Genomic DNA, 21,197 nt, shown 5'->3' with positions numbered 1-21,197 from the left:
TTTTTCTCGATTCATATCTTTTTTGTTTTCTATTTTCTTAACTAGGTTATTTTACTGTACCTTCACAACTAAAACAAACAAGCTTTCTAATTGTATATATTCAAAAACAATGTAAAATATATATATCGTATGCGTAATAATATCACAGATAAGATAATATTACAAATAATATACTGTATTAACTAAATGATTTTTAAATATATTTTCCAATTTTTTTTAATGATATTATAAACAGCACCATAGATATTACATGTCTGCTCGGATAGAAAAAAACTACCAAGCTAAAATTTGTACAAAGTCGTCTAACTTAAAAGTAAAAGCACTTTTTTCATCATAAAGTTCACGAAAACTATAACGATCTCGTTATTAGGATTTGCTCCTATACCTGTAATATTATGTTTACAATAAAGACAAACTGCTTTGAGTAGCCTATATGAAAATAGGTTCGTAACTATTATTTTAAAATACATGATTCCAATAAAAACTAGTATAAAATACTTACAGAAATTACATTAGAAGCGTACGATAACGCATTCAGAAATAATAATATGTCGTTGATAAAGCATAGATGTATAGAATTATTCTCCATCTACGTATTCACATAATCCAGCATAACATTCGTTTTATAGTCATCGATTTCGATCACAAATAACAACTAAACAACGCATTAACAAAGTAGAATGGATGTTTAATTAAAAAACACACTTCCTAAATTAAATTTTCGAGAACATTACGTGGATTTTTTGCGCGCGAACAAAAAAAGAAGTTGCCACAACTTTGCCGCCCATTTAGAATTCTAACAACGGATATAAGGGAAAACAAAATAGAATACTTTCTACGGGAATAAATTTTAAACAAATCTCAACTTTGTCCGTCACCAAAGAAGTGAGCAAAACAAAAGATTTACGTGTAAACTTTTGTAAGAGCTTAGATTTAGTTACTTAGTTGTCTCGAATTAAGTCAAAACTTTATTCCGTTGATATTTTAACAATTAAAGTTTTAATGTGTGAACGTTGGAAGAAATCCGGCCCGTAAAACTTGTGTCTTTTTATTTAATTGAAATATATATAAATAGTGAAACAGTTACATCATTGACAACCTGAATAGTATAATTAATTTTATAGAATACTTAGATTAGAATGATTGCGAATACGATCTCCAAACTATACAAACATTTACTTTGTTATAACTGTTTGCAATTTTGCATTAAACTACGTGTCACTTTATATGTACAAGTGTCACCTGCTTATGCTTTTTCTAAGATAAAATATTATCTATATCTTACCTTGCAATACAATCAATCTTCACATCAAATTTTATTAAGATTTGTACAATCGCATCATGCAGCATCCATGAAATTGTAAAAAAAAAACAAATAAACAACTCTTTCGAATTTACAATAAATACTATTGTAAATTCGAAAGAGTGTCTGTTGGATACAAGGAATTTTCATATGTTTTGTATCATTCTTTTTTAATGAATAGCTAAACGAAATGAGTACATAGATACCGCGTGATAACTAGATATATTTTCCATTATTTTATATATAACATCTACTATTTAAATCATTCTAGTATAAATATCACTGTCTATAACTAAAACAGTAATGTAAGTGAACAAACAAACAATTCGTGACGTTATTAATATGAAATTAGTTTGGTAATTTGGTGAAATTATTGTGGTAAGAAATATGGAAGGTTCCACAAACGAAATTACTTATTTCCTCGTAATAATAACCGATCTCACGTCGCATTATCATTACAATAGTAATTTTTATTTGACTATTGTAATTATAGACTAGTAAGAGTCTGCTGCTTCGTGTATTGTATGTATTAACTTAAATTCGTTCGTCGTTCGTGGTTTATATGTATTAACTTAAATTGACAACGGGCTGATCCAACTTAATGAAAAGTCGGGAAAATCTAACAATCGTTTGAAACCCATCCAACCCATAAAATACATGGCCTTATGGTTTACTATTATGCATTATAGAGGGGAAGGGGAACTAGGTTCCCCTTCAAAAGCATCATGATGTCTTAATGGGTCAACTGACCTGACCTCGTTCATCTTATCATCCTTCACTGGTGGCCCCGCCAGTGTAAACCGTTAGCGCAGACGGTCACAGTTTTTTCTATGCTATAGAAAGGCGCATACTTTCCAGTATTATCCATAAAAAACATACCCTACATTACACCCAAGAGATAATGAGTTCAAATTTAGCCGACAACAATTAAACTTTGTGTGTCATTACTAACTGACTCTCTGGTAAATAAAACAGATATAAAACCAAAAATAATCCAAGGTACGGCAGTAGGCTCGACCTCTTCCACGTTTGACTCATGATTCATGAGTTGAATGTCAAGTATTGCGATCGCCACAAACATAGACATTTGACAATGCCTTTGACAAATCTATTTGAGATATTTGATAACTCTATATGTAATAATCACATTTTTTTCTGTAATTGACTACAACCAAAACATGAAATTCATTTTTTGTAATATATAATAAATATAACTAACATGATGGTAAATCCAGATAATATAGTAGCACCTTATATAGGAAGATGCCGTAGTAAGTTTTTTGTGCAACATTTGAAAACTGAAATGGTACAAAAGGAAAGGGCCACTATAAAATAAATGAAATTATGGTGCTCGCAAGGATAGCCCGTCTATCCCGTTTTTATTAGATGGTTTTCCCGGTCTGTTTGCGAAATTATTTGCTGCACCGTCCGGGGCAAATTGATGGAGATGTTGTTAGCAAAATAAAATTGTTCCGCCCAAGTGACTGAGAGCTTTCTCCTATTGGTTTTCAATGCTTTGTTGCAGCAGTGCAAAGATTATTGCTGTATTGTATAGCATTGAATATTGTGACTACATTTCTATTTGTTAATTACATGTAATAAATTTAAACTATTATGTGAAAGTAAAAAAGTAGTCAAAAATTGTAATAATCCTGTCTTGGGTTCTATTGTCTTAAATAAATAAATAATATAAATAAATAACCCTGGACAATTAACACAGCGCTATCTAGTCCCACTAGGGTATACTAGATAACTGATAGAAATACATAGATATTTATTTTTGTAAATACATTTATATATAGAAAACACACAGACAAACAATCATACTCTTGAATACAAATGTTTGCACCCTGCGAGGAATCGAACTTGCGACCATTGAAAATAAAGCGGTGTCCTAAACCGTAAAACCGTCAAATAGTTAATAAAGCCAATAATAATTTGTCTCATATGTTTTATATACAGACAGAGTGTTATATTCTTATTACATGTATATATCACATTTAAATCACGTTTTTATAATATTTACTTAAACTTTTATCAATGTATACTTTGATGCAGTCCTGACTCCCAAACTGAAACCGAGTATAATAATTGAGTTATGTATAAGTTAACTAAATTAAAATATTCTAACAAGTCTTTTAACTCTACTAAAATATCTTGTTGCGAGAAACCAGGCAACTGGGCATAATACGTATCAGGTGCTAAATTAGGGGTATTCGCTTGCTAAATTGAACCTGAAACCTCAATTACCTACGCAAAACATGGCTACTTCTATAGTTTAGTAAGAATTAAAGCTAATAATTCTACAATTACCCTTACGTAAGCATTACATATAAGCACATTTGAATAGTCATATTTTTTTATTCTACTGCTTCTTCATAAAAAGAACGAGCAGTAAACTTGCTTGTTGCTCTTTTAAATAAATGTCATACAGCATTACATATTTAGGATTTTGTCTGATTGTTGCTATTGTTTTTTTTTACTGTCTGTTTTGTGCTATTGTTAGGTGCTAAGACCTGTATCACTGCGACCAACATAGATCTATTATGCGCGCCCTTGTCCAAAGTTCGCTGCTTAGATCCGTGAGGGACAAGAATTGAAGGACATTCTTAGGAGCGATGGTTTTTACTATTGAACTAAAAATAAAGTATATATTTCCTGTGCGTCTGCTCTGCTCTGCTCTGATAAATATGACTGATTTATTTTGTTACTCAAGTAACTATTCATTTATTTATGTAAACTTTCTTATATGGCATTTATATTCATACAAAATTCTTAAAAATATAAATCTGGACAAGATTTATTTAAAAGATCAACACGCAAGTATTTTTCTCATTCTTCTCGTGGTGAGTTTGCGTTCCGAATGAGTGATAATATCAAAACAATACGACTATTCAAAAGTACTTATATTAAGTTTATTGGAATAAAGGTATTTCTATTCTATTCTTTTCTAGGATATATATATATATAGAACAATATAGGATCAAATACAGTTAGGTTCTTAGTTCAAATGAAGATTACGGTCTATTAAGACTTATGTCACGACTTATGCTACGCTCTTACTCCCTTTATTCTCATAGTTATCACATATATAGTCAGTTATCATAGTCTATAGTCTACACTATCTATTAAAGCGAAATCTCCAATCAGTGTGCCAGATAAGGGATGGTTCACGTACGCTAAATGTGGCAGTGAAAAGGACATAGTGACGTCATCAATCGAGTTAAATTGCAGGGCGACGTGTGTAGACGGTCAATGGAATGCATGAGGTTGGGCCCAACTTACAACTGAGAGCGGGTAAAGGATTACAACTGATATTGCGATAATCATTGTATCCTCAAACACATCGAAGTTTGTGTAAAGTCGCTTGCGTGGAATACTCTATCTTTCCTATTTCATTCAATACAAATGTAGTACACGGATACGACTTTATATAAAGTTTCTTATTAGAATAAGTATATCAATTGTGACTTATGTAGACTAATTTTATATACAGAAAAGTTATTATTTTTGTATCTTTTTTTATTTATTTGAAATGGATTAACACAAAAAATATTTGACGGTTTTACAAAGTCGTTTACCTATAGATATCTGCGTTATTAGTGAGTAATATAGGCTATACTGCATAATATTTAACAAAGCCTATTTTCCGCTAAAAGTGAGACCATACACCCTACAGAGTTATATATGTAGAGTTACTTTTACCCACACCGCAGACGAGACGAGACGTACATACAACACATTCAACCAATGTTATATTAATGAAAATCACGCTGCTAACATTTTAGTAAACAACTCACTATTAGAATCTATTTTAAACTCAGTGTTAATCATTTTAAGTACTTTCTGAGTTTATTTCGTTCAATTATCTAGGGATAGTGATAAAGTCGTGTGTACACTATAGTAGGAATCCGACGGCGATTTTATAATATAAATAGTATTTTACTTTTAAATTGATTTAAAAAAATAAGGTTTTCTATTCTATTTGCATTATATTACAAAATTAATTATTATATTTAAGTAATGTATCTAAATATAATAATTAATTTTGTAATATTGCCTAAAGATGGTGAGCGCTTTTTTATTTAGGCATGTACTGTAAATATTTACCTATAGTTTTCCTTTTTTGTTAGATGTTGTTAGTTAAGAATTTATTATTGCCTCTTTTGTGGATCATACTTTATACTGTAATATAAATATTAAATACATAATAAAACAAAGTTCAATTTTCATGTTTTACAAAATTGTACAAATTTATAACTACCAAAGTATCCTAAATTATGGTGGTAATATTAAATCACCATAATTCATACTAATATTATGAATGCGAATGTATATGTCTATTTGTTATCTTTCACGACCAAACGGTTGAAGGGATCAAGATTGTATGATGAATTACGGACATAAACTATAATGAATATAAGACATGTAATGTTATATAATTGTGTACAAAATAAATCTATTATCTCACAAAATACAGTCACAATTACAGCACCTCCTTTTTGAAATCTTTTGAAAATGTTCCCATTACAAGTACATACCGGCCCACTGTGTTCCTTGTCGCCCAATGCTTTGCAAGCGGAACACACACACCACTAATATTGATTTACGTGTGTCCATTCACAGTGTAATTGCACAGTGGGTTAAAACGTTATCTCCCGGACGAAATTGGCCGATGCGAAGAAAAAGTGCCCGATAGGATTGCCTTTACAAAACTTCTACTTTTTTTGTTGCGATTACAAAAAAGCCATTTGGGGAATGTGTCCAGACAAAGCGTTTTGGGGTTTCCTTGTGGAGAATACAACATTATTTCTAAATGGAATAGGTCACACGAGGTAGGACGTCAAGCCATTACAATAATGGACTTGCATTTATTTATTTTTGCTTTATTTTTACTGGCGACGTTGTCTGCGTGACATACTTTTTATTCCGGTCGATCAATATCAGAATATACTGAGAAAGTAGCCTGAGAGCTTGAGCTAAATATTTCCAAAACTTGCAATGAAAAAAGTAAATATTCAAGAATACAGTTTTAAACTTATTTCACACATGTTTAAAATTTTAGAGAGTATATAAATGGAATAATTATCCTGATAACATTATAAATCGACTCGTCTTCTTCTTGTTTTTGATTCATTAGCAACTAAATATATTTTCTCTAGAAAGTTGCAACGACTTTAAACAATTCAGTCACATTTTATTGAGGTCTTTCTTCGTGTAGGTACAGTTGCAAGGCTCCCTTGACGTGACAACCTATTGTAAGTTGTACCTACATCGGTCCACCTGGATTCAATCTATTAACATATGTCCAAGTGTGCCATTGCAAGTCGCTGCCTGTGGGCAGGTGTTCGACTGGTTAGATAAAGTCAGAAGGAGCGGCTTGGTTCGACTTCCAGAAGTTCCATAAGTGGATTTATGTGGGTCGTTGGTCAGAGCTCTTGTCCTTCTCAGAAAGATCTTCCTGTTTTTTAAGCGTGGTTATGAAATGGGAACCGTTCTCCGAAAGACAACCCGTGATTATGCATGTTATAGCGTAGAAATATTAGAATATCATATATAATATTATCGAAGCAAATATTCAATTTTATAAAATGTTCTACCAAAATGTTTTTGTAACAAATTAATTTGTGTAATTTATTATTGTTTTTATAAGTTTCTCTTATTGGATGATAATGGAATGGAATACTCTCTTGCCCTAACTATATTATGTAGCGGTAAATGGGGATAATGATGAGGAGGAAGTCAAGGGAATTAACCAATCGTTGCAAATTCACTAGAAGTTAATCACGATTGTTTTTAGTGAGAACTGTGTGGAGGTCCCACTGATAGGGTAATTAGTAGCAATGTTTATTATAGTGAGGGCCATCCTCCGTGTACAACGAAGCTATTCATAATATAACAAAAGTACCTAAAGCTAAAATACAAAAGCGATATACAATATTTTTATCTCTGTTCCTCTCCATATATGTAGTGGAATAGATATAATATAGCTAGATTCTTGCATATTTATATACCCCAGAGAGACCATGAACGTAAATCATAGTCGAATAGGTTAGTTATACCGCAGAAACTAAAGTATTCAAACAAGCCAGTGAAATACAACAAAGTTTGTGTAAAAAACTCAAAGCAGTAGCTAGTGGGTAATTACTTATTATTTTTAAATGTCAACCAGTTTCTCCTTGTCAGCAGCCGGCATTGTTTGATTGAAACATTGAATACGGTGGATTGACAATTGATTGGCAAGCTAATAGTTGATAATACTCCTATTCATCAGGGAGCCGACAAGCTTTGTACCAACTAGCAGGTATGTAAAAATAGACATACTGAAGCAGTGATTCTCAAACACTGTGCCGCGGAACTTTTGTGTGCCATGAAATTCTAAAAGTGCTCCGCCAAATTTTAGATATCTATAATTATTAACTTGTAATTAATAACTTTAAAAATACACTGATATTTTCGCACATTTCAAATTATTATCATAAACTATTTTAAACAGTGTGTTATGGGTAAATAAATAGCTTTTAATTTAATCTTGTTCTTTATGTGCAAACAAATTTTAAAATCGTTAAAAGTGTGCCGCATCAAAAATAAGGTTGAGAATCACTGTACTAAAGGCTAGTTTTGCCGACTACGGAGAATGTTGAAAGAAACTACAGAACACTTAACTTACAGAAAATACTTTAGACTGTGTTCAGCCGGTGACTTCGTCTTCATGACCGGCATATATTTATTGGTGTAGATATATGTCTAATAAATATAGTAACAATTTATTCAAATGAACAAAACTGAAGTGTCTATTTATATTTCAAATTAACAACTATTCACTAAATGCATATGCTAAAACGGTACTTAGATCAAAAATATATTTAAAAAATAGATCTTGTCTATTTCTTCTCGCAAATCTCTAAAACGGCGGGACCGATTATGACGAAAGTTTCAATTAGTTAAAATTATAAGGAGTAACTTAAGCTAGCTTTTCTGTGATATCGAGCCAAGAACACCGATTATAATACCCAATACAGCGGGGCAGAGGATTATTAGTAATGTTGTCAGTAGACCCCATTGCTAGCAATGTACCATGTCAGGTTGACTTCCAGGCGATTCTTTCTGAAATCTATGATAAATTCCTGGTGAATTTGTTACGCTGGGTCAACTGATATGACCTCAAGTTCCTCTTTTACTGGTGCCCTGCCAGCGTAAACCTCGCAGACGGATGCACCATTCCATTATCATCCATAAAAAAATACTAAATATTTTGTTTTAAAAAGTCCTCTCTCTTCACAATATCTTCTACGAGCAAAACGTAAGCTGACGAAGTCTTGGGATTCGACATTAAAATCAAGTCGTGCCACAACTTATTGTGACTTGATTTATTGAATAGACTTTCATATTTACGACCCAAATAGAGTTCACAAAACTTATGTCTCTCTACAATACAATATACATTCACAACACGAACATCTAAAAATGTTTACGCTGAAAATCTAGAAATTATTACAGGAAAAATAACCGCTGTGCCAGACATTTACGGTTTCCGTTAACGAAATTAAATGAGTGAAAACTTTTTGTATGAACAATTTGTAATCTGCAGAATCGTTTTCAAAAATCTATGAACGACACTAGTACTTCTCGTGATATTTGTATTGCTGGTCATATTTGTAGGTGATGCATTAGTTACGGCATAAAATTTTATGGTGTGATAGTTTGGATCAAACGTTAATAATTAAAAAAAATTATTAAGAAATACTTGTTGAATAAAGCCTATTACTTTGCAAATGATGATTTGGAGGACGACCTTGTATGACGTTAGTTGTTCAGACAAGGGATTTTATATTAGACATATACACTATGTAAATGCTATGTAATATTTAAAGATTATAAAAGAAGATAAAAAATAACATAATAAATGTACCAGTTGAGTTTCTGCTCAACTTCTGCACAACAAAAGTAGCTACCCGAACTGGACGGTGTAGTTATATAATATGATATGAACGAGATTCCGAAAGGTTCTATAGGTATATATGTGACAAGACAATTTTGAGTTTGATGGTCAAATCTGGCGGACGCCTTAGTTGCCATTCCAGTGGTATAATAAAAAAGGAAGAATTAACTAAATTTTCGTACATTTCATTTTGTAGAGAGGTGGAAAGAGATCACCTGCTCTGATACGTCTGTCAATCTACATACTTCAGCCGTCAAGCAGCTTTTTTTGTTAGCTGTGTTTCGGTTGAACTGTGAAATAAGGCAGTAGATTATCAGGATAAAAGACATAAACGGCAACAGCGGCAGAAGCGAAGCATGAGTGCTGGTCGTTCGTTCTGATCACGTAAATATGTTTATCATCATCACTTACCATCAGGAGGGCCGGAATCTTATTCGCACTTACATAAAATAAATATCTTCGCCAACTTAGTAACGATAAATTAAATCAAAATCGAAAATGTATCGAATATTTAAACGTTGGTTATCACATAAGAAGCCAGGTCGATCGTAATATAAATTTATAATGCTATGCCTTTTTGAAATAATTCTGTTAATTACTACATTGAATAAAGGAGAAATGTGTCCATCCATCCAGAAAAATATGGACGAAATGTTGTATAATCATAACATTTTAGTTATAAAGAAAAGAAAACACTGAGTTATCACAGTGTTTACGCTTTTTCATACCATTTTTCCCCGAGGACTAATATCTTCCTTTGTCAATAAAATCTTACCTGAAAACCTCCCAAAGTCCGTTTAAGTCCTGTTTTATAAAAAAGTTTCCCAAAATAGGTATACGTAATTATTTCCTTCCTTTCTCGTGGACGGGTGGTTATAAAGCTGAATACACAACTTTACGTACCGAACGATCCTTTGTTCGTTTTTTTTTTAAATAAACACAGTAAATGTAGTTAAGGCAAATTTAAGAATAATAACAGCCGGTTTACTTCAGAAACTAATTCCGATACATTAAAATTAGTGGATATATAATATTACTGGATTGTAGAAACCATCGTGGTTTATTTGATTATTGTGTGCAATTTGTGTGTGTAGTGATTTCGCTACGATATTTCATGCTTATCCATTGTCTTCTACGTCTGCGTATAATGTTAACGCTGGCTTGTGCACCATTGTCAACTATAAAAAAAAGAATGCAAACATGTGAACTCACCTTAATATTCACTCACTTTAGAATTTCCAACGATACTACCGAAGCCTGAAACTTTAAAGGTCAATGAACTTATAACTTTAAAGTACGAGAGTCCTTTAATGACATTAAGCTAGATTTTAGACACATTTCTATGGTTGGTCATTTTGATTCTATTAATACTTAGTATATATAGGAAGTATGTGATACTCAGTATATATATTTAGACTGCCTCACCACCGTTTAGCACACCACCTTATTTCCTATGGTCGCGGGTTCGATTTCTTGCAATGCACAAATATTTGTATTCATGAATTATGAGTGGTTGTATCAGTCTGGGTGTTATTCTATATATAATATGTATGTATTTACAAAAAAAAAATTTATATATTTGAGTCAGTTAACTATAGTGTCCATGACACAAGCTTTAGCTAGCTTGATTTGGGTCTAGGTCGCGCTGTGTGAATTGACCTGAGATTATTATTACTTGGGCTCTCTGCATTTTATCGGCACTATTTTTTTTTTGCTATTATGTATATACTGATGATAATTGCCGATGTTACTTGTTGTACCGTAGCTTTTTTAAAGATAAAATAATATTTAAAATTAGCTGTGTGTATAAAAACAAAATCAAATCTAATTTCTAAGAAAAAAAATAAACCATTACACATTTAATACAAATGAAATAGTTAAACAAAGATAATAATACGTACCAAACGCGAGAATACTAAAGCTCTATAGTAGGTACTATATTTTCATTGTTGGAGCAAAAAATATATTAACCGCGATGTAGTAAGGAAATATGTATATTAGATGCGGCATTATCATAATTATGTTACGCTATTATTACAAGGTTGGTAAACTCACGTCGCGCGTAGCCGATCGGTAATGTGCAACCATAGATCTACGCACGTTGTTCATATGTATTTGATGTGGCAGTTATAAACCGATCGGTAATGTACAACTGTAGATCTACGCGCGTAGTTCATATACATTTGATGTAGCAATAATAAGCCGATCGGTAATATGCAACAATAGATCTACATTCATATGTATTTGATAATAAGCCGATCAGTAATATGCAACCGTGTATCTACGGGCGTCGTTCATATATATTTGATGTAGCAATAATAAACCGATCGGTAATGTGCAACAGTAGATCTACGCGCGTCGTTCATATATATTTGATGTGGCAATAATAAGCCGATCGGTAATATGCAACAATATATCTACGTTCATATGTATTTGATGTTGCAATAATAATCCGTTCGGTGATGTGCAACCACAGATCTATGCGTATAATTTATATGTCTTAAAATATGGCAGTAATAAACCGATCGGTAATGTGCAACTGTAGATCTACGCGCGTCGTTCATATGTATTTGATGTGGCAAGAATAAGCCGATCGGTAATATTTCAATAAATGTTAATAAAATTATATGTTTAAATATAAAAGCTAATTTTCTATAATAAAGACAACAATTGTGCCTTCTCCTGAATTTATAACATCCGTATAAACCAGAATTGCAACTTTACTTTGTAGCTTTAGGAAGCTTTTTCTGCTGCCGCCAGCTGTGATTCGTCACGTGGCTGCATGACACACACATACACACACACATGCAACATACATCACTCATCTTACTTTACATTTATGTCCATAATCTACAGAATGCATTTATGTTAAACTGGTTTTACTTGCTACTAAGTCCGCTTATATCTTTACATGTAATAACAACATGTATGGTTAAAAATAGACATCGCAGCTGTAATCACGTATAAATTTTGACAAGTTTAAGTTTTATTCAAAAGTTTTCATTTATTTTTTAGTGCCAATATTTCTCAAATACTGTACCTATAATGTGTATGGTTATAAGGCCGAAAAAGAGATGAATGGACTGTGTGAAAGATGATATTATAATAAAACGAGATGAGTTTTTAACGAGATGACTGCGAAAAATATATTACGCCGACCCCAAATAAATGGGACAAGGAAGAAACAGATGATTACTGTACACCTATATAATATGTTCAATTTAGAACTTAAAACAAAGCGAAGTAAAATCTAGTCTTCATTTTTAGATTAATAGATTCAAAATATAATATTGCTAGTGAATATAGTATAATCGTGAAACAGCTTTTTAAAGATAAAGTAGGAGAGATTTTAACTAAAATCAAAATATTATATCAGATGGTATGTCAAAATGAAAAGTATATAAAAAGAACAGAAGTAGAAGAAAAATAAACTGTATATTTATAAAATATAGTTTTAACATGACTGAATAATGTCGTCTATTCGATGTGACTTGCAATTGTAGCCGATTCAATTACAAAATTCAATGTTGAGTTCGATTCAGAAACTAAGCGAATCGTCATCACATCATCGCCATCACTATCATAAACACATTCTAAATAAGTTCGAATTATGAATATTGAGCGATATCACGGAATCGATCAGATTGTTAATCGTGATCGAATAAGAATGCGAGGCGCATTGTCGACGGGCGAACGATCCAGAACGTGTGTAAGAACTTGTTGTAATTAAAACAGGACATGTTTGTGACATGTTTATTCATATAGTGGTACAGTCGCCGAAATATTTTATCCTTACTTATAATCTACACATATTGCGCTGGAGAAATTTGGTATACAGGTAGATCATGTGCTAAAAATACATAGATTAAATTCATTCATGTAACACTGTGAGGTGGTTTCATTACAAACTCTACTTTATACGAAGAACTGAGAATAATATCCATAATTAATTTATATAAATTAATATTTACTTCTAATAAGTAATAACTAAGGTTATTCTAATTAAAAAAAAAAATGGAAGGATAGATGGTTGCATGGATTTGGTTACTTTTTCGTGCAAAACAACTGAACGGATTTTGTTGTACATTTATAGTAATATAGAATAACACATAGGATATAAATACCATGCGGGAGAAATCGCGGGCACAGCTAGTATAATAATATAGCTCTTGTTCTTACTAATAATTGTACTAATCGATAAATTTACGATGGATTCGTTTCGAAATCTTAGATTAACCGTTTGGCTGCGTTAACTTAAGATGCATTATAAAATTATTATTATGAAATTAAGAGTTCAATTTGAGTCTGTAGTTAACATAAACCGTTCAACTATTACCACGTGGCAGTATAACGTTATCGTAAGGGTAGGTAATACAAAGTACCTAATTACAGCACTTTCGCAAGTTACACCGGCCGGCAACACCAACGGTGGCTGTTTTATAGTCCAGTAATAAGTTAAGCAAATTGCTTGTCGTGGTCTTACGTATTTCTAAGTTGTAATACTTAAAACTAAATCACAATTAGCATGAAATAGAGGAAATACAATGCACATTTTCTTAAATTGTAACTAATAAATTATTGTTTTAATTTTCAAAACAATTTCAATTTGTTATTCAAAGAGCCTCTTTTGAAAATTACAGACTTTTCTAAAAATATTTAAAACATCTGAGCGGATCTTTTTCGCGACAAAAAGTAGCGTATACTGATCACCAGGATCTCTCTATGTAAAAATTAATCATAATAAATTCAGAGGTTTAAGCGTGAAAACGTAATATACAAACTCATGTTCGTATTTACATTATTAATAACAATAAATAGGGTCAATTAGACCCATCCAGTTCGCGCGGTTCATACAATATCGATATATTAATACGTGAACTAAAAACTTTGTACCCTTTTTACGAATATAGGGCCGACGGAGGAGTATGAAATTTCGCACACTTATAGTTTATTTATATATGAGGGCATTATGATAATAGTTTTTATTGGGCCTTAAAAATACATTAATTCAATAAAAAAACATTACCTATATACACTATCATATATTTACACACACACGCATAGTCTTTGACAATAGAACCTTATTAATATTCAAACTTATTTTTTCGATTTTTGGCCGATTTTCCACCACTGGGCGATGACTAGTAATAGTAATAAAACTATTTTTTTTTAATTTTCGATAATTTTGAGGTTTTAAGTGACAAACACACATACAGAAATACTGAATAATTAGATATTAAGAGGTGTATAATGTATAGTAGTGTAGAGTAACCTTACATTATTATCATTAATATGGTCAGCTTAGGAGACGCCTTAAGGGCTTAGTAGGTAGATCTACCTGAGTGTACTTCAGTATAAGTCGACAATTTTATTTTTACCTTTATTGTCCGCAACGCAACAGGTTTGGCAACTCCCGCCGTGAGAGCGGGTTCGAGTCTCGCGTGCGGCGATCTCTCAATAAATAAATTAAATAAAAATAATTAGTTTTAAAGCTCTCGCCGCGTTATGTTGCAACAACACGGCATTCTGGCGGTGTCCAATTGCAATTTTCGTTTGTTTAATAGGATATTGTCATGTAAGGTTTATCAAGGTTCGCTTTGTACAAAGTCGTGTGCGTGGGTAAATCTGTCTCGCCTATTTCAACCGACAAGCAGTTCGCTTTGCAACATTTGCTTCAGTGTGAACCATGAGATACGGTAATACAATTACAAAGTACAACGGAATGATATTGTTGATCGTTGGTTTGACGACCTTGGTGGTCTAGCTGTTTAGCACATCGCTTTATCTCCGATGGTCGCAGTTACGATTCCTCGCATGGTACAAACATGAGAGTGATTGTTTGTATCGGTCTGGGTGTTTGCTAAGTATATTATGTATATATTTACGAAAAGTGTATCTAAGTATATCTGTAAGTTGTCTGGTACTCATAACACAAGACGGTACATGGGAACCATGGGGACGGTAACAACAAACCATCAGGTGGGCCGCCAACTTAATTTGCTAAAATGTATAATAATAATAACCAAGGACAATTCACACAACGCTAAGCTGACGAGAGCTTATCTTACATTTTACCAATTTCATTTATTTTAAATACATACACATACAACATATATAGAAAATACCCAGATTAATACAAACAATTATATTCATGAATACAAATGTATTTAGCATACCAATATCGAACCCGTAACCATTAGGTGTACGGCGGTGTGCGAAACCGCTAGACTACCGAGGCTATAAAAAGCCAGATAGCACTATCTATCTCCCATCCAATTGAAACGGGAATCGAAATTACGACGGCCTAAGCCGAGGTTTGAACCCCTAGCGGTGCCATCAAACTAAAATAGTATCAACAGTACAGGGAGAAGTTGGCCTTCAGCCGCTCCATAAGTCCTTGCACAGGTTTGGCCAAGGCCAGCTGCGGCCAACAGCATTAGAGTAGTCAAAAAAAAAGCTAGTAATATCTGCATTTGATATTGGCAGCGATGCAAAAATCAGCCATTAGCAAAAAAAGTTTAACATTAACGGTATTTTTAATATATTTTTCTACAATATCAATTATTATACTGTAACAAACCAAATAATAATATACTCTGCACGCTGTAGCGCGGTGCGAATGACAGCTGACATTTTGCCACTTATTACTGCACAGGCAAAGCGCAAGCTGACTCTTAAACGTCATCGAATCGAGACGCTTGCAAATATATATATTTTATAATACTTTAAATTCAAACTGACATGTTACCAAAATGCAAGTAGAAAATACAGGAATGTAAATTAATTGTATTGTATATCAATTAATCTTTCTTTGAAGCGGACTATACGACTAAATGTCATACATTCTACTTCATATATTTCATCCTGATTCGAATATGTCAAACCTATTTTTAATTAAAATCATTGATACTTTATCTTAGTCTGACTTTAATATGTGTTTTTGATACATAAGACAGATTCGTACACATAAGACAGGCTCTGCTTAGCTTAGAACTTTCTGTGATTTTTCCTCGGTTATTTTTATAATTACTAGAAGTTACTGAATGCCCTCTATTCTAATGGTTTATTAATTCTATTACACGTCAGTCGCACCATGTTATAACGCGCGAAGTATATGTATACATATTGTAAAACAATATTAACTTATTCCACAACGGGTCACGTGATATCATGAAACTTACTGCAGGTACAAACGGTTTCCAAATAGTTAACAAATTACTACATTTCAAATCGGATAAGTTTAAATGTATAACATGGTTTGGGAGCATTCGATCATTCGTGGTTGAGGCGATGCCTTTAAAAAATATAAAAGGGTTTAAGTACAGGTAATATGAAAAGTGTTTAGTAATTATAATAAAAAAATCCCTCACTTCGTAGTTTATCTTCATTTAAAAAGAGATATCGAAAACTGTAATGATACTACTTAATAGACTCATGTATGAAGAAAGTTTGGTTGAACAAAATATAATTTCTGCTAGTAATTTACTTATGAGCTCGATGTATCTCATTTCTGTAGGTACGAATTTGAGGAATTACCTAAAAAGTAGTTATAAAAATGCTGAGTAAAACTTCTACATTTTTTATGTATATGTATGATAAAGAACCAGACGGATTCTGGCAGTCGAGGATGAATTTCTATTCATCCTCGACTGCCATGACTGAACATGAATTACAAATGCACTGAATATTACCCATTACTAAAAATTACCTCACCCGACTTCTATGTCTACACTTAGAGAAGCACCTATTATATACATATATATATGGAAATAAGTTATCTCTTCCGAGAACATCACGACCTAGTGGGTAGCCAACCCTTACCAATATCTCAGTGCTACTTCGGTAGTGGAAACACCGATAACAAACCAATATTTATTAAGAAACGAGGGTAGGTTCTACTCTTTTTACCTATCGACCTATTTTAATAAATCTGGCGAATTTTGCTATTCAGACATCGCGTGGCGGCCGACCTAGCTTTGTACCAACACTGCCAATGTCTGAGCATTCTTGGTATCTGGTACTACAGATAGCATTTGAGCTCAGCACTTGTCGTTTTGGAAGCGTTAAGGCCGTGTCAGAGATATATTATCCTTTTAAGATAGGCACATAACACACAGTTTTCGCATCATAGAAGGCTAATTATCTTAACGTGTCGTCAGATGTTACGTTCCATACGACGCTGAATGTTCACATTCCCTTCTACAATCCCATCTGGAATTACAGTCGAGAAGATATATTATGTTATTTTAATTTCTATAAAATTTATTAATTTCTGTGTACTTTAGGGCCTATATCAAATATCTAATGACCTTACCACTGTTGCATGCGAGTTCCCCATCGCGTGCCAACGACGCATAAGGCCTTGCACACGCGAGTCCGATGTTTTACAGTGCTCGCTATAAAAAACGACAACGCCGCCCCAATTGATATTTTGTTCGACTTACTACTGTTTTATACAACGCTTTATAAATATAGTGGGGCGACAAGGATTAATTTTATGCGACGCAAATATAACTTTTGCGCACCAGAGGTGAGAAGAATGAATAAGGATGGAGTACAGCCTATTACTCACGGAACAAATACTTATATGACAAACGTACATGTCAAGAATGCTTGATATATGAGATTTTTATTTAATAGACGCCTAATTAAGTAAATAATAATAATAATAATATCTCTGAACAATTCCCACAGCGCCCAAGGCAAGCAGATCTTGTGTAATGGGTACTGACAACTTTTTTTTGTAAAACGCTAGACCGCCGAAGCCGTCATAATATATAAACAAATTTAATTGAGTTTCTTGCCAGTTGTTCTCTTTGAATTAGACAATAGACACAAGAATATTTTAAAAAACTTGACTTGACTTGAATTAATTACTACAATGTCCTACATGAATTAATGAATGAATTTGAATATTTTGCACCTTACAAATCTTTGGTCTACGGCACAAAAACATTTTCGAGTACGAGATTTTGGCCTATGGAAATGATCGAAATGGTGATATTAAAGAACCAAATTGAGCCAGTATACGAGATTTCTTAGTACTACATATTTTAAAGTTTGCAACCCCGGTGAGAAGTTATCGATGGTGTCCATATCTGCTAATCGTGTTGGTTTTTTATGACGCGAAAGCTGCGTGTTGTGTGCATATTTTTTATGGATAATGTATCCTTGACACAGCCTTTACGCCTCTGAAACCACGCGTGCTGAGCACAAACGCTATGTGTAGTACGGGTGCTACCACGATGTATAATTCATAATGAAAGATAATAGTAATATTGGTCTTAGCTCGACTTCCACGCAATCCATGAAAAGCGTCGTGATTAATTCTGATAAAAATTGCACGATTTTTTTAAAATATGTAATGTTATTCTATCTTACACTAACTGACGTGACATCCGTAATTGATGATGGGATGAGTATGACGGTCCATCTAATATTAAACGGTAACTGTCGCCTATATATATCAACAGCACTATGGACATAACGTTGTCATGTAACACCAGTGTTACCACTCATGCGTTGTCATTCCAGAGGCCTATGCCAAGCCACTTATCCTGTAATTTTACTGTCTAATTTAGCTCTACAAATGAAACAGAGCTTACGAAGCAAGTTGCTTGGCACCTGAAATAGGTTATACTGAGGTCCCCGCGCAGATGACTTTTTACAAAGAGTGCTCTCAGGTTAATGTAACAAAAATAAACATGAAGTATGGTCAGTTAGAAAGTAATCACCCTGCTATCCAGGGGAACTGCGTCTACTAATATTGACAGCAATAGCAATAACCCTTACCCTACACATAATTATATAAATTACTCGCTGTTACAATAAAAATCGGTGAAGCTGTAAAAGCCAGCAGCGGCCAATAGCATTAAAGTACTCCGAAAAAAGATAGCGTTACATAAACACTTTCGTACATCAGAGACTACTGTCATCGTGGAGAAGAGTAGATAAAGTTGCCCTATTAACAGTAAATCACCCGACGGAACCCAATCTCTTTTCTACATGAATAAAACAGTCAATGACAGACAGTCCTCCCATTTATATCTTCCGGTTAAGAGACTTCAAGGTTACTTGAACTTCTGAGCCGGAAGATTCTTCAACTATTTTGTTTTCCTCTTTTTGTAACTGAAATAACAGCCCACCTGATGGTAAGTGGCAACCGTTGTTATATACATAAATAGCATCAAGGATTAGATATCATGTTGCTATTTGACACCCGTGGTACCTTTTGCGATGCCATTCTAGAAGACTAAGGTGACTCTTCCTACCCTGTAGTAATAATGTAAGAAAGTCTTGAGCGAATACACATGGTGCCGTCTAGTCTCAAACTAAATAGAGCTTGTGTTATAGGTACTAAACAACTGATATAAATACATAGATTTTTTTTATAATACATACATATTATACATAGTCAACACCTAGACCTGTTTGTAATTATACTCATGAATGTAAATGTTTGTGCCGTGCGAGGAATCAAACCCGCGACCATTGGAAATAAGACGGTGTGCTAAACCGCTTAGAAAACACAGTTTAAAAATCAAGCTGTTACTAGAGTTACTAAAACAAATAGACCTTACGACTGTAATCCCATAATATTTAGAAGTACTTAGAATAATTGTCAAATGTTTTTTGTCGCGTCACCATATTTGTGGTATTGGAAGCACAATATTTCATTAATTTTTTGTTTACTATCATGGTAGCCTGCTAACGTTTTTGCCATACGTATTTCATCAAAAAAAGCATTTTAGAATACTTACTGTTATGCAACAATAATATAAAACATAGAATTTTTTCCTATTTAGATAGGTGTCAGAGTTTCAACTTTATATTGAGGACTGTATCCACATATCAACTACCCATGAATACCTAGAAATAAATAAATATAAAAAGATAGAAACAATAAGTACACGGATGATTGTATTATCTAAGAGATCTATAGATCAAGCGTGGCTTAATTACAGCGATAAAACAATTGAACCTCTCGGGCAGCGTCTTAAACGCTCATTACGTACCATTAATAGGGTTGGCGGGGGTCGATAAATGGCGGCGTCTCGGATAGACGAAATGGCGGAAAATGGCGGGCGAAAGAATTGAAATGTCTACGAGTTTTTTTTTCAAATAGCTATATGTTTTAGTGGTTGTAACTCACATCTACGTGAGCTACAACCACTCATGTGTAAGAAGATAAAGTATCCTATGATATAGTATATATATATACTATATCATAGGATATTATATAGATATAACTGGACGCTTTCCTGGCATGGAAGACATGTGAAAGAAAATATTATTGATAAACTAAATCAACGGAATTATCGTAACGTAACAAATAACCTGAAACAATTATTATTAGATTTTTTTCTCTGTGCGTTTTTATACTTTAACTACCAAAGAATCTTAACCAACTTTCAAACCACTTAAAATTTGTGTTTCAAATTCGAAAATCATATAAGCAAGTAGAATATATTAGTCACCTATATCAGTTTTTATATGCAAGGTAAGTTTTTTCTGTTAATTTTTTTTTTTGACGACCGTCCTATTAATTTATTTATACAAATGAGAAGTGGCTTGAAACTAACTGTTAACTTATTTAGGTGCCTATGTCTAAAATTTTATGCATTCCAAATTGTTCAAAATAATATATAGATTATTGTTGTGGTATACAGAACAAATAATACGAATACGAAGTTGCGGTCTTACCTACTAAACAATAATATTTTATAAATATGTAGTTATGCAAAATTGACCTTCACTAACCCAAGAGAGAAGAAGAAGAAGACTTCCGGATGAAGTCGAAACTTGTCGCGTCAAGAATCGAGACGCACTTCTTAACATTGAACTTAAATAACATTCCATAGATTCACCATTCAGTGAGGAGGCCGAGTCCATCGTGTCAGAGAGGGAATTCCGAGCAGTTCCCGGGATTGGGGACGTGTGTAGGTGCCCCTT

Source organism: Achroia grisella, unplaced genomic scaffold, assembly GCF_030625045.1.
Source record: "Achroia grisella isolate CSIRO2021 unplaced genomic scaffold, CSIRO_AGI_Agris_v1 utg1174, whole genome shotgun sequence".
In the NCBI taxonomy this organism is placed as follows: domain Eukaryota; kingdom Metazoa; phylum Arthropoda; class Insecta; order Lepidoptera; family Pyralidae; genus Achroia; species Achroia grisella.
Note: the sequence above shows the minus strand (reverse complement) of the source record.